Genomic DNA, 26,341 nt, shown 5'->3' with positions numbered 1-26,341 from the left:
ACCGCTTATGTGATACTGCTTCTATGGTTTTAATAAAATGAGTCAGAACTTTAATAGATGAGTTCTTTAAAAAGCAAAGAATCCTAAGTCAGTTTCTTTAATAGCTTTAATACATATTTGAAAAGTACCTTGGAGAGAAAAAACTACATTTGCTTCTTAGTTTTTACCATGTATGTTTTAGAATAATGTTGATTCACAGTCAAAGAAAAGGGGTGGCTGATTCTAAATGGTAAATTCTGAACTCTTTTATATTGTTTTTCTTTTAGTAATACTCATTGTTTCTTGTGTGTGTGTAGCACCTAAGTGAATATATCAGTCTTACCCGGTTTTTTCATTTGGATGATTGTGCCATGTTCAATATAAGGAAACTGTTTACCAGCCAAGTTACTTTTTATGAGTAGACAACACTAAGCACTATACTGCATTAGACATAGGGCACTTTTTAGTTCAAGCTACAATCATCATAAAGAGTTTTATCAATTTGTACTGTGGAAAGAATTAGTAAGATGATGACTCTGATAGCTGTATAGATAGGATGATGGAAAAATTTTTGAAGTGTACAGGATGGATGGAAAAACAAACCAAACCCGAGTCTCTTATAGGATGCAGTCGAGAGTGCAACTTAAAGCATAAATAAAGTCAGTCTTCCCTTTACATAGCAAAATAACATGACGGAATTCTTTATTTGACCTTCCTTTAACTTGCATAGAGTTACTTTTAGTGTTTTGCTAAATGGAGTTGGATGTTACAACAGTATGTAACAAGATATTTCTTCTAGCAATTTTTATACAAATGTTTTGCTAGTGCAATGCCACAAAATAACAGGATATTTAAAAGCAGCTGCCAAATTAAAATGCTTTTAAATGCAGTAAACCAGAGGTTTTTTGTTTTTGTGTTTTGCTTTTTTTTTTTAAAACTTTCTTTAAGGAAAAAGATTAATTAAATCAAAATATCCTATTTTGTTACTCAGTTAATTGATATGTTCCTTCTTAGTAAATGTATATTCATACCGTATACTCATGTTGACTGTCACTCTGTGAGCAGTATGCCAATGTTTGGAAACATTTTTAAGTGCTAAGGAAATGTATGTTTCTGTTATAGGTAAGAGTAGATAATTACAAATGGTTCCTGACAAATAAGAACAATTTTTTAATCAATGAAAAAGAGTAAGTCTGGTCCCAAATAATTTTTTTAGATTAACTAAAAATAAAGTAAAGTAAGAATTTTAACTCTTTGGCATTTTTATTTGAGGTATAGCTATGTTACATAATAATTTAATGTTGGAATAGCTCAATATGTCTACAAAGAGAAAAAGAAGATACTTCTAGATCAATACACATTAATACTTATTTTCTAATAGAGGTAGACATAGTGGAAATACAAATGGCTAATGATTATAGTATCTGCAAAGCTTATACTTCATTCCAAGTTGGATCTGACAAAAATTTAATCTAACATAGCTGGCCTGTAAAACCTTTTCTTCGGAGAACTTTTCATTAAATTCCAGAGAACTGAGCAGATTATTAGAATGTATTACTTTAAAGAAGTAAAATGAGTTATGTAATTAACCATCAACCTTGCAATGGTGAAAAATCTGTAAATTGGTTCTTTGCTAAATTCTTTGTTAAGTAAAAAGATTTAGCAATCTAGAAATTTTTTTGCTTGGCATTACTGTTAAAACTTAAATTCTTGTGCTGCCATTCTACCCCACTTCTTAACTGAATGTATATCAGAAACTAGAAGTAAATATGAAAATGTTTCCTAAGACCCACTCTTAAAGTTTATTTGCATTTATCCTTGTTGCTATGGTTATTGTTTAATTCAGCATGAATATAGAAATGTTATCCATTAATGTACTTAATCCATATATTCTTAATAATAGGATTCAAAAACCATACTATAGTAAGCAGAAGAAATACTCCATAGTCAAGGAAAGCAAGTACTGGTGTTTTAAATAGTTTCTTTGTTTGGAATATAATACTCTAAAGTGAAACTTCCATATAAAGAAGGAAAGGATTTTTAGTTGGGAAATTAACTATAAAGTTTGTCATCAATAAATATTAAATATCAAAATATTTAACATGCATATTATAATACAGACAGATTTTTTAAAGCATTATTCCAAAACTGTTTTCCTCTTTCCACATTAATCACAATGGAGTTTGTGTTAAAGGATTTGTTGGCCATTTTAGAGACTAATCTAGTTAAAAGGTTTGTTTATGCTTCCCATCTCTGTTTTGCTGATGGCATTACAATGCTGGCCAGAGCCAGACATCTAACTGTTTATAACATTCAAATTTCAATTAAAGTTACAGTGTTTAGTTCACTATGTATCAGCAAGCCATACCAGCTAGAAGGATTGCTGGTCGTGTGTGGTGTTTGTGTTACCATAGGCTTTGGTAAATTTTGCAATTCCTCTAAGAATTTTTTTTAATATAGGATGTGTTAGCATTTAATTCTTTTTATAGATATATAAAATCAAACTTACTTTCCTCTAGAGATAATATATAGTATCTTTTATTCCCCTTTTACAATTTCTTTTGATAATAATAAAGCCTAATTTTTTTTTTATTATTTGCTTACTTAAATGATCTAGTTTAGTTCATTCCGTCCTTCCTTCCCTTCCTCCAGTTCTCCCTCCTTTCTTTTTTACTTGCTATTCAGTTTATTTGAATCATGGTTCTAGTTGGAAGAACAGAATGGTATACTGCCTTTTACCACATAAAACTAGAAGTCATATTATTCCAGTTTTTATGTATATGAAAGAAGTTACAAGAAAATACAGATTTTAATTTAACCCTACATACTTTTCTGTCCTGTTATTGTTGCTGCTTGTGGTTCTGTGTTTTAAGTAGGTTGTTAAAGTTATTTTTTCCTTTTATAAAGGTATAATGAATTTAAAATTTCTTCTGCTACTTATCTAGTTTTGTGTGGCCTAGCCAGATATTGACTTGAATTGTGTCTGTATTTATTTTCTTAATTTAGTAGGTTTTTCTTCCTAATTCACTGCTTCCTAAAGCAATTTTACTATTTTATATGTTGACTTACTGTATTTATTGTAAAAGCATTTTTTTGGAAGATAAGTACATGCAGATATAAATGTATTATTTAAGAAAGATGAAAATTCATATAGAATAATTAATTGCTAGTAAAATCTTTAAGTAGTATAATCAAAAGATACATGTGACTCACTTCTTAAATTAAAAAATAATCTCTTTGTTATAGAATAAATTAAGATAGAAGGTAAGAAATACAGTGTGATATCTGAAGATAAGATTGAAAAAGTATGCAAAATGTATAGAGTTGTGGATTTAATACATGGATAGATTTCTAAGATAAGCAGGTAGAAAAGTAAGTCAAATAATATGTATAATATGCTCTCATTTATGTAAGAATATATGTAGAATATTCTGTTTAAGAAGGTATGTTTGTTCAGATAATATGGTGCTTATTTTCTACCATATATGTCATGAAAATATAAACTCTCTGCCATTTATCCATCCATCCATCCATCCATCCATCCATCCGTCTATCCATCCATCTGTCTATCAACAGACCTAGAATCTATGTACCAACTTACATCTTTTATTTATAGAAATTATGTATCTGGAATTCTGACAGGTTAAAGAATTCTATGTACGTTTTAGTATTACATAGATTCGATTTTGATTAGTCATTATATTAGCAAATTTATAATGAAAAAGTTTATATATTAAAGTAGCAAGAAAAAAAATGATCCAAAAAAATTGCAGGCCAAATGAAATGGTTATGTGAATATAGATCTCTGAATACCTTGAGGAAATTTAGTATTGTTAAAGTCATCATAGATTGATACACAATCAGTCAGACTGATCTAGTTTCTTATGTAATGCAGTGAAGTATTGTATTTTACTTCTTACTAACAATTCTGCTAGTCTACCCTGAGTGATAGTGAAGGATATCAGTTATGGAGTTTTAGTCTGAGATAGAAAGAATGCATAGACCTGTTGTAAAACATTTTCATTAGTGATAGAAATTACTGTATGTTTCCTGAGATGCAGATAACAGTTACCTGACATTTCTACAAAGTTTTCTGTATTCAGCTACTGTTTTGAATAGAAGACAAAAATAAATCAGGTTTTAAAAATAAGCATTTTTCTTTTAACTAAAGTATGTCCTTGAAAAATCAGTCTCAGAACTTGCAAAATTATATCCAACTGAGTATGTAAATATGCTTAGTAAAGAAGGTATCAGAATTCTGTAAAGCTAATCACTGTGTACTTTTTGGGAAGGATAAGTTAATGGGGATTTATATAGTGGAGAAATATTGAGTCATTGCAGAAAGAAGTGATTTCAGGTTAGGATAAAGCTAATGAAATGAGGATATTTATTAATTATTATTTTGTTCTTGTTGTTTTGTTTGTTTGTTTTCATAGACAGTGTCTTACTATGTAGACCAGACAGTCATGGAACTCAGAGAGCTCTGCCTGTCTGCCTACCTCTACCTCACAAGTGCTGGTTCATGTACCTCCACACCCAGCCTTGCAGATTTGTTTTTAATACATTAAATGCAAAGAGTAATGTTAAAAATGACCTGCTAATGTCAGGATATGATGAGAAATATTATACCTGTGAATTTCTGGTTTTATTTTTTTATTTCCCAGAACCTAAATCAGAAAGGAAATAAGGAGAAACATGGGAGAAAATAATTTGGACAAAAATTAAGAAAGTGAATAACACTGTGCAATTAGGACTAGAACGTAGTTGAAGCTCGTGTGTCTGGATATGACTTGGGAACGAAACACTAAAGTTCAGGTAGTAAAACATTACCAAGATTACAGCATTTTTTTGTTTTGTTTATTAAAATTCATATTCAAGTTGATCCTTGAGCAGTTATAAATAATAGACAATGAAAACTACACATATTATGTATAGATGCTAAAAGTAAAAAAGCATAGCTTATGTTTTTTCCATTTTGATTGATCTGAAGTAGTCTTACAGTTAAGAGCCTTGGTTTTAACACCAGGATTTTATTTTTTGGAGCATAGACAAATATTTAAACAAATACAATTTTGTTTCTAACTGAAAAGAGATGTAATTTATTTAAGAATTGTGTTTCTCATTATTTGTTGTTTTTGTTGTCTCCTTTTTACCAATAGCTTGACATTACCTTTCTTAAACAAATATATGTTGCTAGCTATTGTGTGCTCACTGGTATGTGAGCACAACAGAGAACAATTTAGCATGGTTCTCTGTCCTCTAGAACTAAACCCAGGAGGTGGAAAGACTATTAATCAAATGCAGAATTAGGAATTTTTTTTTTTTTTTTGTCATGGCAAGTTACATGAAGTTTACTGTTAGAGATTTCGTGGAAACAGGAGACATCTATTATGAGGCAATGTTTAATTATAATTTCTCTGAGAAAGAGTTACCTTAATAATGAAAGAGAAGCATTTCCTGAAATGAAAAACCCAAGGGCTGCTAGAGGCTTAGGTACGAGCAAAACTGCCAAGACATTTCCTTAGGTTTAATACTCTGCCTCCCAAGTGCTGGGATTAAAGGCATGGGCCACCAACACCCGGCTCCTTATTATCTTTATAGTAAAGCATATTCCTGAAGACACTAGCTCTGTGATAAATGAATAGTATCCCTGCCCCCAAGGATTCCTTTATCAAATAAGGTTAATAATCCAAGGTTATAATTAAAGAATATCAGGTTTACAGCATATTTTAAGAGCCATTATTACTAATTTCAAATCTCTAATATAACTGATAATAATCTGAGTGCTTCACTGTGTGCAATCCATGTACTGTGCTAAGAATTTTATAGGTATTTAATTCTATTTTTAATTATATACTTAAGTATATATGAATATGACCCAAAAATCTTTTCTTTGTTATTTTTTTCTCTCTTTTTTCTTTTATTTAAAGTAGATCCCCCCCCCTCACTCACGTAGTATATCCTGATTGTGGTTTCTGCTGTCTCCTCCCAGTTCCTCCCCAACTCCCCTCCCATCTGGTAAACTTAAGGTAAATCAAAAACTGATACATCAGAATTGGACAAAACAAACAAAAATAAAAGAGTCTAAGAGAAGGCACCAGAAACAGACTCAATCATTTGCATACTCAGGAATTCCATAAAAAAACATTAAACTGGAATCCATAATATATACACAGATGACCTGCTGCAGATCTATGTGTGTGCTGCTTCAGTCTCTGTAAGATCATATGTGCCTTGATCATGTTGATTTTGAGGGCCTTGTTTTCCTGGTATTTTCCCTCCTCTCTGGTGCTTACTTACTTTCTTTCTACCTCCTCCCCTAAGGAGTTTTCTGGGATCTGCATAGAGTTTTTTGATGGAGATATCCCATTTAGGGCTGAATGTTTCAAGGTGTCTTTCTCACTGTAAAATGTCTGTCTGTCTGGGTCTCTGTATTTGTTCCCATCAGCTGCAGTAGGAATCTTCTCTGAGGATGGTTGAGCAAAGCACTGATCTATGAGCATACATAACAAATGTCATTAGGAGTGATTTCATTGTTACTTTTTTTTTTTTTTTTTTTTTTAAAGAGCACCAGTGTTTGATTTTACCCAAGTCCCTAGTCCCTACTCTATCTAGTCTCTGGTTCTTGGTACATAAGCAGTGTTTAGTATGTTAGTGGGCCTTAAGTCAGATCAGCTATTGGTTGGTTACTTCCACAGGCTTTGGGCCACAATTGTACTGCCGTATCCTGCTTGCAGTCAGGACACTATTGTTGATCTAGGGGTTTGTGCCTGGGTTGGTGTTTCTCTTTTGGTAGCATGCAGAATACCTTCCTGTACCAAAGATGCTAGAATGTAGGGATGAAGGCTGTATGTAGGTACCAGCTTGACTTATTCATGTTCAATGACTTGTGTTGGTATTGTCTTTCACAATAGGGTCATATTGTCAGTTTTCGGAGAGCAACTTATAGTTTAGGAATAGCCTGGTGGTTTGGTGGGTGGGTTGGTGGTTCCCTTGGGTCTCCTTTGACCAACAACTCAATTCTATGTAACCAATCCCAGTAATGACAGCTTCATTTAGTGACAAGAGATGTCCAGTTGGGTCTCTGTCTCCCCATTATTTGGTGATTTCATTTAGATCACCTACACACACACACAGACACACACACACAGAGAGAGAGAGAGAGAGAGAGAGAGAGAGAGAGAGAGAGAGAGAGAGAGAGAGAGAGAGAGCGAAGAATAGTTGCTAACCCATCATTCTATCATGTCTGCTGTAGTGAGTAATGGAGATTTCTCCTTTAGACTGGGCAGTACCAAAGCTCAGTGATGACGCATAACACCACCCAGCTAACTATAGTGGATAGATGTGTAGAAGTCAGAATTCTCAAAGCCCATGTTACCACACAGTTTTAGAGGTGATGTGTTGATTTGATCTGAAAAACATACCCCCACACTGTTTAAAGTAAAAGAGAAATTCATGGTGAAAGTTTATTTTCTGGTAAGGTTATTTATTTGCCAGGAAACATTTGGATGCTTAGTTTTACACACACACACACACACACACACACACACACACACACACACACACACACACACACGGATGCTTAGTTTTACACACACACACACACACACACACACACACACGTATACATATATGGAAATTTCTACTGTATTAGGTTTCCATACTTAAATGGCTCTTAACTGTTTTTCTCTATATTTCCTCCCTTAGTTTCTCCCCTCCCACTCCTCACTTGATTCTCTCATTCCAGTTCCACCCCATCTATTCTATTTCTCTTTCCTATCAAGATCTGTCTTTCTGCACACCCCTCACCCCCACCCCAGTGCCTTACTCTATGCCCAGCCTCTTTGGTTCTACAGATTGTGACTTGGTTATTATTGACATAAGGTATTATATTTCTTTCCCTTAAAAAGTAGCAAAAAAGCATTCTAAGAAACAAGTAGGAAGGTAGGAAGTATTTCTTCATATTTCTTTCTGCTTATATATACATAGGCAAATTTTCTGTAAAGAATGTAAAAATAAAATACATACCATTCTCTTGCTGCATCTTTATAGCACTAGGGAAAAAAAGGTCATAGGCTTTTTTTCATAAAGCTAAATGCTAAATTTATCATTGTGCTTCCACACCCTTCTAGCCACAGTGTTCACTGATATCAACAGTAACCCATTATATTCTTTTTATTACTAAGCAGTGAGCACTAGAGCTTTGAGAGATACCCCTTGACCTGAGAGCTAGCTCTATGTACTGCATTCTGGAATACATAGTTTTTGGTGAACTATTGAGGTTCTGTGATATATTATTTTTTATAGAGAAAATTGTTTAGTAATGTTTTTAGCATTATTTTGAGATGTAAATGTAGAGCATATGTACTCTTAGCATCTTATGGATATCTATTGACACTTTCCTTTTGCTTTTCTCCTGTGTTTTATTATTTATGAAATTGTGCCTTTACTAGTGTTTTGTGTGTATGCACTTTCACGTGCTTTAAAAATATCTGATACATGAAGAGAGACATAATTATGTACATTAGTGTTTGTATATATATATAGTTATATATGTACATAATTATGTGTATACATTATGTAACTGTATAAAACTATATATAGTTTTATACATAGCTAATATGCATAATTATATATAGCATATTATACATGGTATAAAAAGAATAATAAATTATGTTTTAGGAACTCCTATTTATTTCCTAAGATAAAATGAATTCAGTTTGATTTGTTTTTTTGAACTAGTTCTATTTTTTGTCCTAGAGACTGAGATACAGAAAATTCAGTACCTTTGAAGTATGACAAAAGGAATTAAGTAGAAAAACTAAATAGGAATGTAAAATATTCTATGTATCAGAATATTCACAATCCATGCTATCTTCTGTGCTTTATTGAGAATTCAAAAGCCTATCACTTAGCAAAAGAAATGCTCTTCAGAAATTTAATTTTTGTGTGTTGGTGTTTTTTTCTTTAAAACTGATCCACTCAGAGGTTGTGTAAATAAATGCTTTAGAATCAGATGAGTCTAATTAAAGTCATATGGTATCCTGGCTATCCCTTAGGATACTTCAGGGTTGACTATCTTCTCTTAGTCATCAAATGGCTTTCCCCTCTCCTATTAACTAGTCAAATTTTCTTATTCCTAATGCTGTCTGTATTCTTATCTATATGAATTGAATGTGGTTTTGTGAACTCTCTTAGATGTACCTTAGTATTTTTTGTTTAAACAGGGATACTCAAGTTTAAAGAACCTGTTATTATAAAATATTTGTTTTTAAAAATCCTCTGTTTATGTGGTGAAATGCAGTATTTTGTTAAGACATTAGGGAATAATTTCTTTAAAAGTGTTTAGCTTTGCTGGGCGGTGGTGGCGCACGCCTTTAATCCCAGCACTTGGGAGGCAGAGGCAGGCGGATCTCTGTGAGTTCGAGACCAGCCTGGTCTACAAGAGCTAGTTCCAGGACAGCCTCCAAAGCCACAGAGAAACCCTGTCTCGAAAAACCAAAAAAAAAAAAAAAAAAAAAAAAAAGTAATGTAATTCATGTGGAAGTGAGAGAATAACTTTTAGGAGTTAGAGTCAGTTCTTGATTTCTGTGTATTGAGACAGATCTCTTATTTCTGTTGCTGCTTTTTGTACTGGAAGCTAGCAGATCCTTGAGTTTCTTGTTTCTGTCTCCAGCTCCCATCTTAATGTAGAGTGCTGGGATTATAGAAGCATGCCACTGCATCCTGATCTCTACTGGCTTTTGTCTCCCAGCTCCCATCTTACTGTACAGTGCTTGGGTCATAGGACCATGCCACTGCATCCTAATCTCTACTTGAGTTCAGAGATAGACTGAGATGGTGAGGCTTGTGTAGCTAGCAGCTTTACCTACTTACCCTCTTCCCCACGCCCTATAATAAATGGAAAGAAGTCTATCTCAGTTAAGGTTTTGACTAAATAAGGATTTTATCCTAGCTTACATTATGTTTTCTTAATTTTGGGTCACTGTCTAAATTCAAAACCTAAGGATTCAATATTTTAGTTTCCAAGATTTTGTTAGTATATTTAAATAAAAAATAACTATATGCATATTTATCCCTTCTTTTGATTTGGGGAAGCAAAACAGAATAATACGGTAACATTCTCATAAGTAAATAAATGCTTAAAAGTTGAGTCTGCAAAGATAGACATAGTAACCACAGGAAGCATCCCTCCTACAATGCATATGGCAAAGGAGAAATAAAGCCCAACAGACTCCAGACAAACATGCATACTAGAATTAAAAGTGAGTGTTCTGCTTTATAACCTTAGATTCCTTGTATCAAAAACTAAGACCTCCTACTTTTCAGATGTAATTAGGTGAGTGGAACAGATTTTAATTCTTAAAATTTTTCTCAAAGTAATAATGTACCATGTGTGTTTGAAGCTGCATTGTTTTCTGCTGCATGTGTTTTGTCTCTTAAGAACAAGTGATAATTTTTAATTTAATCTTGGACCAAATTTAAAAAAAAATATTTAACCCAGCAAATTGAACATGCAGAGTTAAAAATTGTGGAAAGTTTCAACTGAAGATATATTTAAATAGAGAGTGCTACTGATATACTTAAATGTTTGTAAAGTCACTTCCTACTTGGGCTTAAAGAGACACACAGAAACTCTACTAAGCTGTCAGAAGTCACTTCAGTAGGTTAGTAATTAGAAATAAACCACTATTAAACTTCTAATTAGAAACTAAAGAAGAATTCTGTGCATAGAGAAATCTCATTTGCATCTAACTTTGAATGTATTTTATTCAGTGAGTTGCATAGTTTATTTTATTATCTTTCAGATTGTTTATTAAAATACTGAATTGGAGTTATCTGTTGTCAAGAGTTACACAATAAAATGATATAATACTATAGTTAACTATGCTTGTTAGCTATGGTGTTTGAGACTATCTTTTGTTTCAAGTTACAGTGGCCATGCACACATGTCTTTTTCTCCTTTAGTGAAAGAGAATACAATGGTGTTTCATACTGAATTGTTGTCTAGCTTGATTTTTTTTCTATTTTTTTAATTAGAAACAAGCTTGTTTTACATGTTAATCCCAGTTCCCTCTCCTTCCCTCCTCCCCTGCCCCCCACTAATCCCCTATCTTATCCCCTTTCTGCCCCCCAGAGGGTGAGGCTTTCCATGGGGGATATTCAGAGTGTGTCATATCATTTGGGATAGGGCCTAGGCCCTCCCCAGTGTGTCTAGGTTGAGTATCCCTTTATGTGGAATGAGCTCCCAAAGTCCATTCGTATGCTAGGGGTAAATAGTGATCTACAACTAGAGGCCCCATAGATTGCCTAGGCCTCCTCACTGATACATACCCATGTTCAGGGGATCTGGAATAAGTCCTATGCTGGTTTCCTGGCTATCAGTCTGGGGTCCATGAGCTCTCCCTTGTTCAGGTCAGCTGTTTCTGTGGGTTTCACTAGCCTGGTCTTGACCCCTTTGCTTATCACTCCCTTCTCTCTGCAACTGGATTCCAGAGTTCAGCTCAGTGCTTAGCTGTGGGTATCTGCTTCTGCTTCTATCAGCTACTATATGAAGGCTCTAGGATGACATATAAGGTAGTCATCAATCTCATTATCGGGGCAGGGCATTTAAGGTATCTCTCCACTATTGCTTAGATTGCTAGTTGGTGTCATGCTTGTAGATCTCTGGACCTTTCCCTAGTGCCAGATTTCTCTTTAAACCTATAATGGCTCCCTCTATTATGGTATGTCTTATCTTGATCTCCTCTAGTCTTCCCCTGACTCAACCTTCCTGCTCCCTCATGTCCTCCTTTTCTCTCCTCCCCTTCCCTTCTCTTTCTCCTAGCTTCCTCTCCCCTCCCCCATGTATAGATTGATTTTTAATGATCAATTTATGCTACTGATAAATAATAATATCTTCTTTAATTGTTTGATATTAATAAGTCTGTATCTGTAAATCTGAAAATATTTAATATTTGGATAGTAGAATATCCAATTTAAGTATCATTTGTTTTATTTTTGTGTTCTCTATATAAAATTGACATTATCTTTGCTGTATATTATACTTACTGTTCAGTATAATGATAATGAGGCAGATGTAAGTAGTTGCTGTAAATGATATTGATTGCTTTTAAAAATGTAGCTTAGAATTGTCCTGTTTGCATTTATGCCAACCTACCATCTTATTTGGTTAACCCCAATTTATTCTTGAACATATGCATACATCAGATAATTTATTAATCGTTTCTCTTTCGTTAACATGACAAAGCAAGACTTTTTCTTTGGCTTTATATGTGTTGTTTTTTTCTCCTGAGTCTAGAACATTGGTTTTTAAAGCTATTTACATGTGAAATCATTTATGATGATGCCTGTAGCTTTGAAGTCAGTCTCTTGCTGTGGGTCCAAGCAATTTAATTGGTAAATCAACCTTTTCTGTCATGCTAATATATGATCATTGTTGAAAATGAATACCTAAAGCTTAGATATTCCATGTTAGCACTTTCTGCATTACACTTGAGACATGTTTAAATAAATACTTTGCCACAATAAGATTTGTACTCTAGAACTTTAGAGAGTAACAATAGGATTTGGTGATGAATTCTGAAGATAGCATGGAGATTCTTAGTTCTATTTCTTGAAACTAGAACAAGATAAACAGAAATATCTCATCTTGGTGCATCAGGGGATGAACCAGGAGAGTGACCTTCTAAGTGGTTAGGTGAAACTGAAGTGAGTTTGAAAGTTTCAGGATAATACCACTTTAAAAAGCAGTTTATGCTGGGTGTTGGTGGAGCACGCCTTTGATCCCAGCACTCGGGAGCCAGAGGCAGGCGATTCTCTGTGAGTTGGAAGCCAGCCTGGTCTACAGAGCGAGTGCCAGGATAGCACACCCCCCCCCCCACACACACACCAAAAGCAGATTATATAGCCATTCGTGTTCTCAGATCCTTGAAATGTACTTCCCGAAATCTTCCTGTAGGCCATTGTGAATGGCCTTTCCTAGAGAAAAGATGAGATCCAGGCATCAAAAAGCCACCATCTTTAGCAGTAGTTCCCTATAGTACACACATATTTCATGTTTGCTCAAATTGTCATCTGTTTACTACCCAATTATTCTAAATTAAGCAAGGTTAACATATTTTAGTGCAAAGGTTGGGGCATGGGAAGGGTGTTTCTTGTATTCACAGTTTTTCGTCTACTCCCTATCTATACTATATCCAAAACCAACAAAAGACCATTAATAGCTTTTTGCTTGAAAGTTCTTAAGGGAAACTGATTCTCTCTACACAGCTAAGGAGAGGTGAATAGTTGCCAGGTAAACATCTATATTTCAGTCTTTTAACAGGTTAAATGTCTCCATGTTATAATCTAGTGGTGAAAGTCAGGATAAAAAAATATTTCCCTCTCTTTCTAGTTTGTTCATTTTCTCTAAATGTGAACTGAGGCATAAATGACAGCACTAGTATCCTTTAGCCCAAGAAACCTGTTGACAGTCTGTTGATAGTTTTCAGAGATTGGTGCTTCTGCTTTGCAAAGAAACAAAATCTCTCTTTAAAACATTTATGTGGGTACAAAAAGTAAAAATTTATAATCAAAATTTATAATCAAAAAAGGTAAATTTTACTATGGTATGGAAAGGACATGCATTTTCTCTATTCTTCCTTTTCCCATTCTAAGTAATAGCCATTAGAATAACTGAGAGTTCTAGCAAAAATGCACTGATTTTTTTTTTTAGCTTTTTCTTCTACCATTTGTTTTTAGTGCCTGTATAACATTTTGAAGTTGTACCCATCTATATATTAATGATGAGACACATATGCTGTCATGCAAAAGAAAGCAAGTTTGTGACATACATTTCTCTCAGCAATGATAAAGCTGTAGGTAAATCCAAGAAAAAAGTCAAAGAACCTTCCTTTCTCTCTTTCTTTCTTCCTTCCTTTCTTTTTTCTCTTTCCCTTTCTTTTTCTTCCTTCCTTCTTTTTTAAAAAAATATGTCCTTGGACATATTTAAAACAAGGACAATTTCAAAAATTCATATTACCAAGGCCATTACTTTATGTTAAAAAGAAACAGCTATATAGTTCTAAAATGTTCAATAAATGTAAAAGAAAATATATTTAACAGATTGAAAATAAGACAACCCACAGGCTAATAAGAAAACTATAGATCTCAATTTCTCTTTTTCTTTCTTTTTTTTTTTTTTAAATTTGGTCAGGTCTTATGTAGACAGGCTGGGCTCAGACACACTGTGTGGCTGCGATTTGCCTTTAATGTTACCACACTAATTTTTTAAAAAGATCTTTAGAAGAAAAACTGATGTAATACAATTTCCTTTTTAAAATATAGTGAATTTATAAAGACTGTGAGAGACCCAGAACAGCTTAAAAGAGGAAAAGGGTGGGGCTGGTAGTGCTAAAGGAAAGCTTGCAAAACCTCAGCATCTGGTTGCTATTCAAGGTTATTTTTACCTAAGCTTTATTGCTTCCTCAGGCAAGGTAGCATTTACACTTTTCATAGATCTTGGCTTTCTGAAAACCTAATGAAATCATTGGACTCTTGGGATCTAATGCCTGAATGAACAATTGTCTATGGGTTTGCTCAAATATTGTTACAAACTTTAGATTTTCTAGACTTCTTTAGAATTGCCAAAGTTCCTAGTAGAATGCAGTTCATTGGACACACCCCACACATGCTATTAGAAGTGTCAATCACTAGGCCTCAGGACTGCTGTTACACCAGCAGTCTCTTTTGAGTCTCTATTTGATGACAGTCAGTTTGAGAGCTTTTCATGCACTAGTCCTTCTAGGAGAAAAGTCTGCTAGTTCACAGTGTAGTGATACTTGCTATGTTTTGTAACCGTTTTAAATATGGAAGAACATCGATGAAAAAAGGTTACTAGAGGGCAAGTCAGAAATACCACTCCTATATCAGAATATTTCTTAGTGTCACTCAATTATTCAATTATATGATAAAATTCCTAATATATGTTCATCTGTGTATTTCTTCTTAAATTGGATTATCATGTAAGACATGTTATTCCTAAAGTTCTTGTTTCTGTAAAGTAAGTGAAAATGTCTTATAAGAAATTTTTAGCCCAGATACACAGAGGCCCTTGGCCCTCCCCCAAATCATGTGACAGACTTTGATGATTCCCCATGGAAAGCCTCACCATCCTTGGGGAGTGGGTGGGGATGGATTGGGGATAGAGAAGGGGGCATGGGAGCATGGGACGGGAAGGGAATGGCGGGATTGATATGTAAAATGATTGTTTCTAAATAAAAAATACCAAAAAATTTCAACATTCCTTTAATCTCCAGATTTTTATGAAACGAATAATTATTCTATAAAAGTTATAATTTAGTTGGTGATTTTCTTGCTCCTTCTTATTTCAGATGATGAATTCTTTTGTTTTTTTAAAATACTACTAATTTTAGTGTATATATTTGATGAGTTGATGAATTCTTTTGTAATTTTTTAGGACGCACATGGACACACACAGACAAAAAATTATTTTATCTCTGTAAAAAGAACTACATTTTATTTTCATATTTGCACAGTGGGTTTAAGAATTTATAATAGAAACTATTTTATTAGCTCTTTAACTTGTACATGATTAATATCTGACTTACAAATATATCATTTATTCTGTAGTCATGTTCAAATTCAGTATAACTTTTATTTCCACTTATGAGCAAATAAATTATACCCACAGTACATGTTAAACTACAATTAAATAGCTCTTAACTTCCATACTTAACTTTTAAATGACTTTAAAACATGTCAGTGTTTGTTTTAAATACAACTACCAGATATATATAGATAAATATATGATAGATAGGGAGATATATAGATGATAGGTAGGTCGATAGATAGGTATATGTGTAGATGACAGATAGATTCCCTTTCCCCAAGAGTAAAAAGGAAAGATACTTAATTGGTTACTTGTGCATACCACCCATAGTTAACAGACTGTATTACATAATTGTTATTATGTAAAGTTGTCCTTATTCATCCTTCCCTACAGATCTAAATTATGGGATCAACTTATTAATTTTCTCAAGTTTTTCCAAAATGTGATAGAAATACTATCTGATAGTTTATTCCTTGTAATTTATAAAGAAAAGTCTAAAACTGAATCACTTCACTTTCTCAGATAAACTAGAAACTAGTTACTTGCTCCAGGAAAAATAGTAGATAGATGAATTAGAGGGGAATTTCTGCAGCTGCTAGTCAAAATTAAGTGGGAAGTGTTCCTTATCTATCTCTTCTGACTTATGCTAATCAGTGTTTGAATACTCATTGTATATGTCAGTCTAGACATTTTGAAGACTTCTGCTGTTAATCCTACAATGGATAACAAAATCATATCTTGATGTATGTCAACCACCATAGTCCACACAGATAAAAATCAGCTCACCGAGGATTCATTGTTTTAGTTAAGGCTTCCTATGCCACTGATAGAAAGGAAATAAAATGCAAGGTAATCAAGGACTTTTTATATTCCCACAAAACTTTTTTTCTTCTTGTTGGAGGAGATACTATTTTATTTGCCCACTCCCTGTGTTAGAGGATATCACAGTTTTCTGCCACTCCCTGTTGTGCTTTTATGTTATAAACATTGCAGTTGCTGTAATTCATTCTTTGGATGGAGAGTGGCAGTAAATAATCTCTTTAGCTAATTAATCTGCCTCTTGCTTTCCCTGTTTTTATCTTCTCCATGAATAACTGCTGTCTCTTCAACATGTTGTATTTTTCAGTTATTACCTGTACATAGGTATTGTTACATCTGGTTCCAAAACTTTACCCATGCACCTAATCCAACCTAGTTTTACTGAAAAGATCTAAATCGCTTCTCACTCCTTGTAAGTCATCTCCACTTACTCAAGCTTAATTGTCCTTTCTTCCTCATTTGTAAATAGTTAATTTTTGAATATTTTCTTGTATTGCTTCTGCATCCCCAAGATTGTGAAGGTCTATGCTTGCTTTTATTTTTACCTTCAAATTTAGCCAGCATCTCACATCCTTGTACTGTTTTAGTCACTAAGCTTTGCAAAGACGCAAAGACAATCTGGGTTAATGTAAGGATGTTTTCAGCAAAGGGAATGGAATACAATTTATATGTCAGTAGTGAGAGTTTTTAAAAAGATGAACCCTGAGTAATAGCAAGTCTAGATGTTTTCGTACCATGCTTATATATTGTTAGACAGATCTTAATCCTAGCAGGAACATCAAGCCTAGGGACTAAAATTATAAGCTAGTATTTTCACTGAATACCTTGTTAAATACATGGGTTTATGCTACCCCAGCACCAAAGATACAAAGACATGTAAGAACGGGTCTCTGGCTTTTAAGGAATTTAGAGTGAATAAGTGAGACATAGAGAAAAGGATCTGGTGTCGTCTAGAAATGTATAATGGAAGTAGCTGTGAGGAACAGCAACCTTACAATGAGAATTTCTCCTTTGTCAAAATGGACTCACATATGAAGTGAAAAAAAATTCAACTGTTAATTGGAATTCTTTAGATAAATAAGATGGATTAGAACGTCCTAGATTAAAGGAGCTCTGTGTAGGAAACATGGGTGCAAAAACAGCAAGATCAGTTAAATAAATGAAGACTCCACACAAAACAGCTCCATCAAGGTGCAGGAGATAACTTCCAGTTTGAATGTTTTTTGTTTCTTTGTTTTTTTAAGACAGGGTTTCTTTATGTAGCTTTGACTGCCCTAGCACTTGCTCTGTAGACCAGGCTGGGCCAAATCTCACAGAGATCCACCTGCCTCTGCCTCCTGAGCACTGGGACTTTTTTTTTTTTTTTTGGCTTTATTTTTTTTTGTTGCTAACTTGAATTTTAAAATATGCTTTTTGAATGCAGTCTTTTATCCATTGTTTGTTACACCTTTGCTTTATTTGTAATGTAGGTCAGAGTATGATTTTTTTGTAGACCTGAATTCAAATTAAAATCCTAAAGTATTCAACCTCTGTGAATAATCTTTTGCCCATTCAAAGGAGATATCAACTCTATTTGCTTTTCAAGAGTTTTTAGAAAGATTAGGAGATAATGAAAACAAAGCTGTTTGGAATGCCTGGTTCTTAAAATGTTTCAACAGGGCTCAGATGTTAATATGTATCTGTGGATAGGCTTTTTGTTTTCCTGTTTCACCCACTTATTTAAGAAATGATTCTTTGAGTGCTTTTTAAGTATTAGGAGCTAAAATTAACAACAAGTAAGATACTACCTCTTCCCTTGTAAATTGATGAGGGTATGTTCCTATGTCTGTTGAAAATGTATTGCCTTGGCTAATTTAACGGAGAATTTCTGAAAACAATAGCCAGTGTTCTTAAACTCTGAGCCATCTTTCCAGCCTCAATATCTTTCTTTTTTAATGTTATTATTTTAGTCAAGGTTTTTCCATGAAGCCCAGGTTAATCTTAAATGTGTGAACTCCTTTGTCTACCTGTTGAGTTCTGAATCACGGGCAGGTGCTGTCATGCCTGGACTGCATGTCATGTCCTTTCATTCACCAACAATTTCATTTAATTAATCTCTTTGCCTTTTGTTTCTTTAGCTTTTACTGTCAAAGTAAGAAAAACAGCCTGCTTCAAGACCTTAAACACTTATACCTCTGTTTGCTTCTAAGAGTTAAAATTTTATCTCTTTACATTAAATGTCTTTGTTCTTTGGTTCATGTTCAGAGTTTTGTGTGCACTGTAAGACTTAGGTCCAAACTTATTCCTTTTTCTATATAACTTCCCTTTGCTGTTTTTTTGTCCTTATTAAATAACTTTGGCTATTTCTCAGAAATACCATGATCATATTTCAGACTCAGTTGTTTATCTGTCTGCTAATGTATGTTAGTACCACATTATTTTGATATAATTTCATATACTGAGTTTAAAAATCACAAAGTTTCAGTTCTCACACACACACTCGCATGTGCGTGTGTATAACACATACACACACAAACACAGGTTCTGAAATTTGATGGGGAGCAACTAATGGATGATCATTTCTGGATTTTTATCATCTTCTTCTAGTATGTATCACCCATAAATACAGATGTATTTTTACATATGTACATGTTTTCATCTATTACTTTATACACACATATCCCCCATACCAGCCCAGGCTGGCATTGAACTCAAGATCGTCCTGCCTCAGTCTCCTTAATTCTTCGATTACAGACAGGTATTACTAGGTTAGCACATTTAAACAACTCTGGTTTCTAGCATGTGTCTTGTAGTTTGTTAAGTTTTATTAAGTATTGAATTTCTTTGGATATAAGTGGAGTTACTTTTATTTTCATGTTTGTTTTGTTAATTGATACAGTTTTAAAATACAACTACAGTTTAAAAATCAAGCTGCTTTTTTACTGTGTTGCCCTTATAATGTTTGATATTGTTAAACTCGTTAACCTTTCTTTTATTTTAGTAGAACTTTCAGATTTTTTAGCAAAATCGTTCCAAAAATAAAAATCATTCCATCTGCAAATTGAAATTGTTTTCATTTTCTACTTGAGATATTTCTTGGCTAGAATCTCTAAACCCTGTAGAGCTGCTCAACCTTCCCACGCTGCAGCTCTTTAATGTAGTTCCTCATGTCATGGTGACCCCACCCATAAAATTATTTTCATTGTTACCTAATAAATGTAATTTTTCTACTTCTATGAACTATAATGTTAATATTTATAGAGATAGAGGTTTGCTAAAGGGATTGCAGCCCTTATGCTAAGAACCACTAATGTAGAGTATAAACGATGTAGAGCCCTAGTTCTTGTTTCTGATCTTGGGGTTTCTCTATATAATCATGAAGTTGTTGTACATTTGCCAGTAGATATTCTTCACATTAAAAAATCCCTAATCTTCTTTTCATGGTCGCTGTTGTTAATTATGTTTGTCCTGTGCTTTTTCTGCTATAATTGAAATGAACGTGTTTTACTATTTTAGGATTTTTGTATTTTGAACTAATCTTACATCAATCCTATCATATTTACTAATACCTCTGGATTCAGTTTTCCAATCACTGTTTTGTTGAGGACTCTTGAATTGGTAGCAATAAGACACACAAATGTATACATTTCTAAAACATATAATTTCCTTGTTTCACTTTGGTATTGTGGTCTCACAGAATGGGTGAGATTATACTTTTGTTTCTTTCAGTTTTTGAAAGAGGCTGAGAGATTAATATTAATTTTGCATGATTACTTTGGTAGAATTCAGTAGTCAAACTATGTGATTGTGAGTTTATACTAGCATTTCTAATTATTAGCTCATTCTTTTTACTTTTAATCAGTACATTAAGAATTTTTGTTTTTTTCTAGAGCTTGTTTGAATATTTTGTGTGTTTTTAGAAATCTGTCCACATCATATAACCTAATTTGTTGTCATACAACTCTATGATGGGTGTGTTTATACACGTGTGAACACGCGTGTGCATCCATGTGGAGTTAAGGTAGATATAGGATGTCTTTATTTTTGTTTCTTCAATTTAGTCACTGAGATGGGAAATTGGACTAGATAACCAGCTTAACCTAAAGGCTCCTTGTTTCACCCTCTGGGGTTATAGTTGGGCTGCTACCATGTGAGCCAGGCCATTGCTAAGGATTATGGCAGCTGGATTGCCAGTCCTCTACTTCTTCAAGTTCTTTGTCTGCTGAGATCTCCCCAGCCCCACACACTGTGTACAGTATTCTCTTTGTGTCTTGTTTATCTAAGGTAAGCATTGTTGCTCCTTATTTATTCCTGGTCTTGGTGACTTCAGTGTCCTCTGTTTTGCTTTGTCAGTCTAGACAGAGGTTTGCCAATTTTATCATTTTAGAGAAATGTCTCTGTGAAACTTTTAGTTTGACTGACTGATCTGCTCTCTCTCCCTCTCTCTTTTTTTTTCCTAATTTTATTAGCTCTGTTCTTTATTCTTGCTTGGATTTTACTTGTCCCTTACTTTTGTTAAGGTGGTAGGAGATTAATTCGAGATCTGTTTTATGTGGACATTTACAAGTGTAGCATTTCCTCTTAGTATTGCTTTGGATGCACACCATAAATTTTTCAAATGTCATGCTTTCATTTTCATTCATCAATAGGCACTTCTAATCTTCTTGATGATTTTTTTCTTTAACCCTGTGGCTATTTGGGAATGTATATGTAATGTACACACATTTTTAAGTTTCTCAAATTTTCTTCTGATTTTGTTCAGTCATGCTGAGAGAACCACTCTGATTATACTTTTTGAAATTTTTGTTGAGACTTGTTTTTTGGCTAAACATACAGTCTGTTTTGGAAAGTACTTTTTTATTTTAGAAATATGTGTATTCGACTTTGGATAGATTCTTCTATAAATGTTAATTCTTATTAACTTACAGTGTTACTCAAGTCTTTCATTGTTCCATCCATCCTCTGTCTATTTGGTTCTAGTTATTAAGAAATAAGGGTGGCTCACGCCTTTAATCCCAGCTCTCGAGATGCAGAGACAGGCAGATCTCTGTGAGTTTGAGGCCAGCCTACAAAGCTACACAGAGAAACCCTGTTTTGAAAAAAGTCCAAAGGCAAAAGAAAGAATGTAAGACATTGAAACTTCAGTTATTATTGTTGAACTCTGTTCGCTATCCCATTTCATTTTTGTGTCATTTTAGCTTGGTCCACATAGATTTATAATTGCTGTATGTTCAGTACTGTTAGATTCGTTCTATTCCTTTGTGAAGTCCTATACTCTTAGAACAATTTTGTCATAATAGTGTTGTTTTTAAAAGATATTTTAGCATGTTCATTTTAACACATCTCATTATATAATGTTTAATATGCAAAGTAAAATATGTGGCATGATTAATTTTGAAGCTTAATAATGAAATGAATATGAAACTACAAAATTACTTAGTATTTAGTATGTGATATGAGCTCCCCTCCCCTTTGCATCCCATCTCAACCCCCCCATAGCTGGAGATTGAACCTAGAGCTTTGCACAAGCAAGGCCTTTGCTCTACCATTAAACCACATCCCCAGCCTACCCTTGTTGCTTGTACCATTTGCCTGTCTCTTTTTTTAGAGAAACCTACTAAGTAACTTTTGCTTAGTCATTCTCTGCTTTTCCATTTTAAATTTATTTTGTGTATTTGTGTGTGTGTGTGTGTGTGTGTGTGTGTGTGTGTGTGTGTGATACATGTGCCATGGCACCTTGTTGGAAATTAGAGGACAATTGTAGGAAATAATTCTCTCCTTAAAACATGTGAGCTTTTGTAAATGTTTTGTTTTGTTATTGAACCCAGATTATCAGGCTTGACTTCTGAGCCATCTTGCCAGCCCCTCTGCTTTGAAAACTAATGTTTTAGTCTGTGTATCTACAACAATGTATTTCATTTTGTCTAATTATGATTTGTATTTAACGGGTCAGAGTAGTCCTTTGTAAATTTAATGATGGTGATGCATTCTGACAAATGTAGCATCAGGCTGTTTTGTTGTGTGAATATCATGGAGTATTTGCACAAAGATGTAGGTAAACTAATCTTATGGTACCGCCATCATAGAGACATTCTATCCTTAACTGAAATACTGTTTATTATATGACTATGACTTTCTGAGTGATTCAATTAATGTTACAATTTTTATGATTTATGCATATACTTTAATTAGTTTGTGTGGTTTTTAATATTATTCTCTTAGCTACAACTTATATGCCTATTGTAATGATAGACATTTGTGTTGGTCCAAGAGTTCTTTGTTGTTGTTCAAGAGGCATTTTCTCAGCCTATGTGAGGGTCTCTTGTGGTGTACATCTGAAAGAATTTCTCCTAGGCTGTGCTGTTTGCTTTGGTAGCCCATAGACATAGACAGCTTACATTGTACATTTTGACATAAGTAAAAAAATTTAAATTCTTTTGTTTATAGATATGTGTGGTAGTTGACCTTCTGAAAATAAAAAAATAAATAAAACAAAAATAAAAAAAATTCTATTATCCCTGTTAGTTTTTTTGGAAGGCCTTATTCTAGCACAATTCCTTTCCTTTACAAGTATTTCAAGGACCAATGTTGATTTGAAATTTGTTACTGGTCTACAACAAAATAAAACTTAAGTTGAACTGTGAGTAAAAATGCAAATGGTAATTTAATATTGTTGCCACATTCAAGTACATGATTGTTTTTATAATAAGCTATCTTAGTAATTTAGTGATACTAGAATTTAATAATTCAGTCTGGTTACACATACATACTGATTAATAAAAATGTGACAAAATGTTTGACTCATTATTTGCACTGGATAGTTTGAGAAAGTAGATTTGTTGGTATAGAATTGGAGGGTTACAGTCTCGTGCATGTGTTAAACTTTGGGGAATAAAATAGGTCTATTTTCCACAGTTGTTAGAGTTTCTAACTCACTATTTAGATTTGAGAGTTGCCTTTACCCCTATGTGTCCATTGCAATTGTATGCCACTCATGTTTGTATTTAACTTTAGCTAGTTGCTAGATATAAAATGGCATGCTACCATTTCTACTTGCATTCCTAGATTGATAGTGATGTTAGCTGTACCCCAACTTACATATACCATATTTGACTTACGATTTGAATTTACAGGATACTTATGTTAGATGCTAGTCCCATAATCAGTGTTTTTTAAATTTATGATTATGTATTTGTTTATTGAGGTAGGAATTGCTTTGATAAATGAAAGGGAATTTTTATTTGTTTGTTTGTTTTTTGTTTTGTTTTGTTTGGGTTTTTGAAACAGGGTTTCTCTGTAGCTTTAGAACCTGTCCTGGAATTGATCTGTAGACCAGGCTGGCCTCAAACTCAAAGAGTTTTGCCTGCCTCTGCCTCCCCCGTACTGGGATTAAAGACATGTGCCACCATTGCTGGACAATAAAAGAAAGTTTTAAATTTTAATTTACTAGAAGTTTTTCAGTGGCTTCTTTTTTATGTTCAGAACTTAGTCTTTGAAGCCATCAGAATATGGATTTCATTTTTATGTGAAATTTAAACAAAGATGGATTAGCTATCTGATCACTGTTTATTGAGTAGGTTCTCCTTCAGTTTTGGTTTCATATGCCCACTTGGTCTTAATATGTTTTCACAAAGGTATGAGTTAGCTTATGGACTCAGTGTCCTCTTCCACTTGTCACTTTGTCATGCCTTACCTGCAGTAACTGAAAGTATTTGATAGCTGACAATAGAAGAAAAGCCTTTCTATATAGTTCCTCCAAAGATGTTTTATAATCCCCTTGTGACATACTATGAGGGATATTGATTTCATAGTACTTAGTCCTTATTCTTTTGATAATGAACTATTTTGCCTGCATATCTTAAGGTTTCTCTGTACTTTCATTACTCTTAGTTCTTTAAACAATGGTTAACTTACTTTATGTAGAAATGTAAACATATATATATATATGTATATATATATACATACACACACACACACACACACACACACACATATATATATATATATATATATATATATTATGGAGCTTACTAGGTACACTTTCTATCTTTAACAATTCATGTATAGATTCTTGGAAATATTTTTATAATTGATGAATTTTAATAAACAAAAGTACTTTGTTTTATTTGTTATTTTCCACTTTATACCTTTTTTCCTTCTTTTTGTTGTTTTTGTGCCTTCCAGAAATACCAGTTCTGATATATTCATTCTCATAGTGTTGTTAATGTTTTTCATAAAGACAAGTTTTTCTTCCTATTCACTGAATTGTACAGCCTCTTGCCTCAGCTTTTAAGTATTGGGATTGGATGCATGTGCCACCATATTCTTTTTGTTGATGTCCTTAAAAATGGTGTTTTCTGAATGTTACCGTGAAGTATGATTTGTATATAGATCCTAGAGTTTTTTTTCTAGTTTATACTGTGAAAAAATGCTTTGGTGTACTTGTAGTGAGTAGTATTTTTTGGTATTTTTGACAGTTAGGCAATATATATTTATATAATTTTGCAAATTAAATCCAAGGTGATGATGACCAGTCTTTTTTCTATTCCTGGGTTAAGTTTTAATATGTTCATCTTGAATATTATGGCTCCTTATTCAAGAAACTGTTTGCTTCTAATTGTTCTTTTACAAAATGATTAGGGGAGTTTAATCTCTTTTTGTATTCCATTATTTTAGAACTGTATTAAAAATTTTATTCAATATCTATTAATAGTCACTCATCTGAGATGCTTGTTTTCAGTAAGATTTTAATGTTTGTTTAGTCATTATGTTGGAATTTTTGTCTCTGTAACAAAATACATCAAATAAATTAAAGGAGAACAGATTTATTCTGGCTCATGATATTGGAGGCTTTCATCCATAATAACTTTATTGTTTCTGTACCCAAGCAGAAGCATCATGGTGAGCAGCATGTGGTGTAGGAAAGCAGTTTATGTTATAGCAGGCAGAAAGCAGAGGGACTATGTAGGGATGTTAATAAGGCATGTCCCACTGGCCTGCTTCTTCCTGAGTTTTCCCCATGTCTCAAAATAGCAGCTGGAAATGGTCAGCACATGAGACCAGCATTTCACTCACAAGTCTTTAAGGGAGTGTTAGGTTCTCCATACATTCTCTAAATATTCTACATATTATGAATTATCGACAAATTAATGTTTTTACATCCATTGCCACAAAGTTCTTCCTAATGTTCCTTTATGTATTTCTGTACATCATCTTTACATTTTGCTTTGTAATAAGAATATTTTTTTACATATTATCCTTGCTCTATTCTCTTTTAATCCTGCATTTCTGTAATTTTTCTCCATTAAGCAATTTCCTCTTTTTTTTTCATTTTCAATTTTGTTAACCATTTAAAATTTTCTCTTTAAGGCTTTGTGATTTATTTAGATTGATTTAAGCTTTTCTTCTCTCATTTTTTAATTTTCTCATACATTACATCCTGACTGCAGATTCTCCCTCCCTCCATGTCCTTACACCCCACCTCATTCCCTCTCCCTCAGATCCACTCCTCCTCTTTCCAAAAAGATAGAAAGAAAAAGAAAGGAAGGAAGGAAGAGAAAGAAAGAAAACAGACCTCCCAGGTATTCTAACCATCTAACAATTTGCTACAAGACCAGTCCCAAACCTGACAATCACTGACCCTGTGTGGACCTGAGCTAGATCCTTTGTATGTTTGTTACGATTGTATAGGTTGGTGTTCTTGTGGGACTCTTGATCCTTTCATCTCTTAAGGTGTAAATATTTAAGACCATTAGATATCCTATAAGTATTTCCTTACTTGTAATTATTTCATATATATGACTTTTATTATTGTTTCTTTATACTATTTTCTATTATCTACTGTAATTTATTCACTGATTCCTGTTTTTTTGGAATTGTTTTGTTTTTGTTTCACCTCGGTGAGGAAGTGTTATTTGCCATTGATTGTAATATATTTTTTAAGTCATTTGA

General features: G+C 33.5%; 1 long non-coding RNA gene across 5 annotated transcripts in view; it reads left to right on the top strand.

Moving 5' to 3' along the window:
* The window catches only part of LOC103164178, a 146,113-nt gene that overhangs the window by 4,644 nt on the left and 115,128 nt on the right, over positions 1–26,341 (top strand). The gene's annotated exons all lie outside the window — the stretch shown is intronic.

The sequence above is a fragment of the Cricetulus griseus genome, chromosome 6 (assembly GCF_003668045.3).
Source record: "Cricetulus griseus strain 17A/GY chromosome 6, alternate assembly CriGri-PICRH-1.0, whole genome shotgun sequence".
NCBI classification, from domain to species: Eukaryota; Metazoa; Chordata; class Mammalia; order Rodentia; family Cricetidae; genus Cricetulus; species Cricetulus griseus.
Note: the sequence above shows the minus strand (reverse complement) of the source record. Positions and strands in the feature narration are given on the sequence as shown.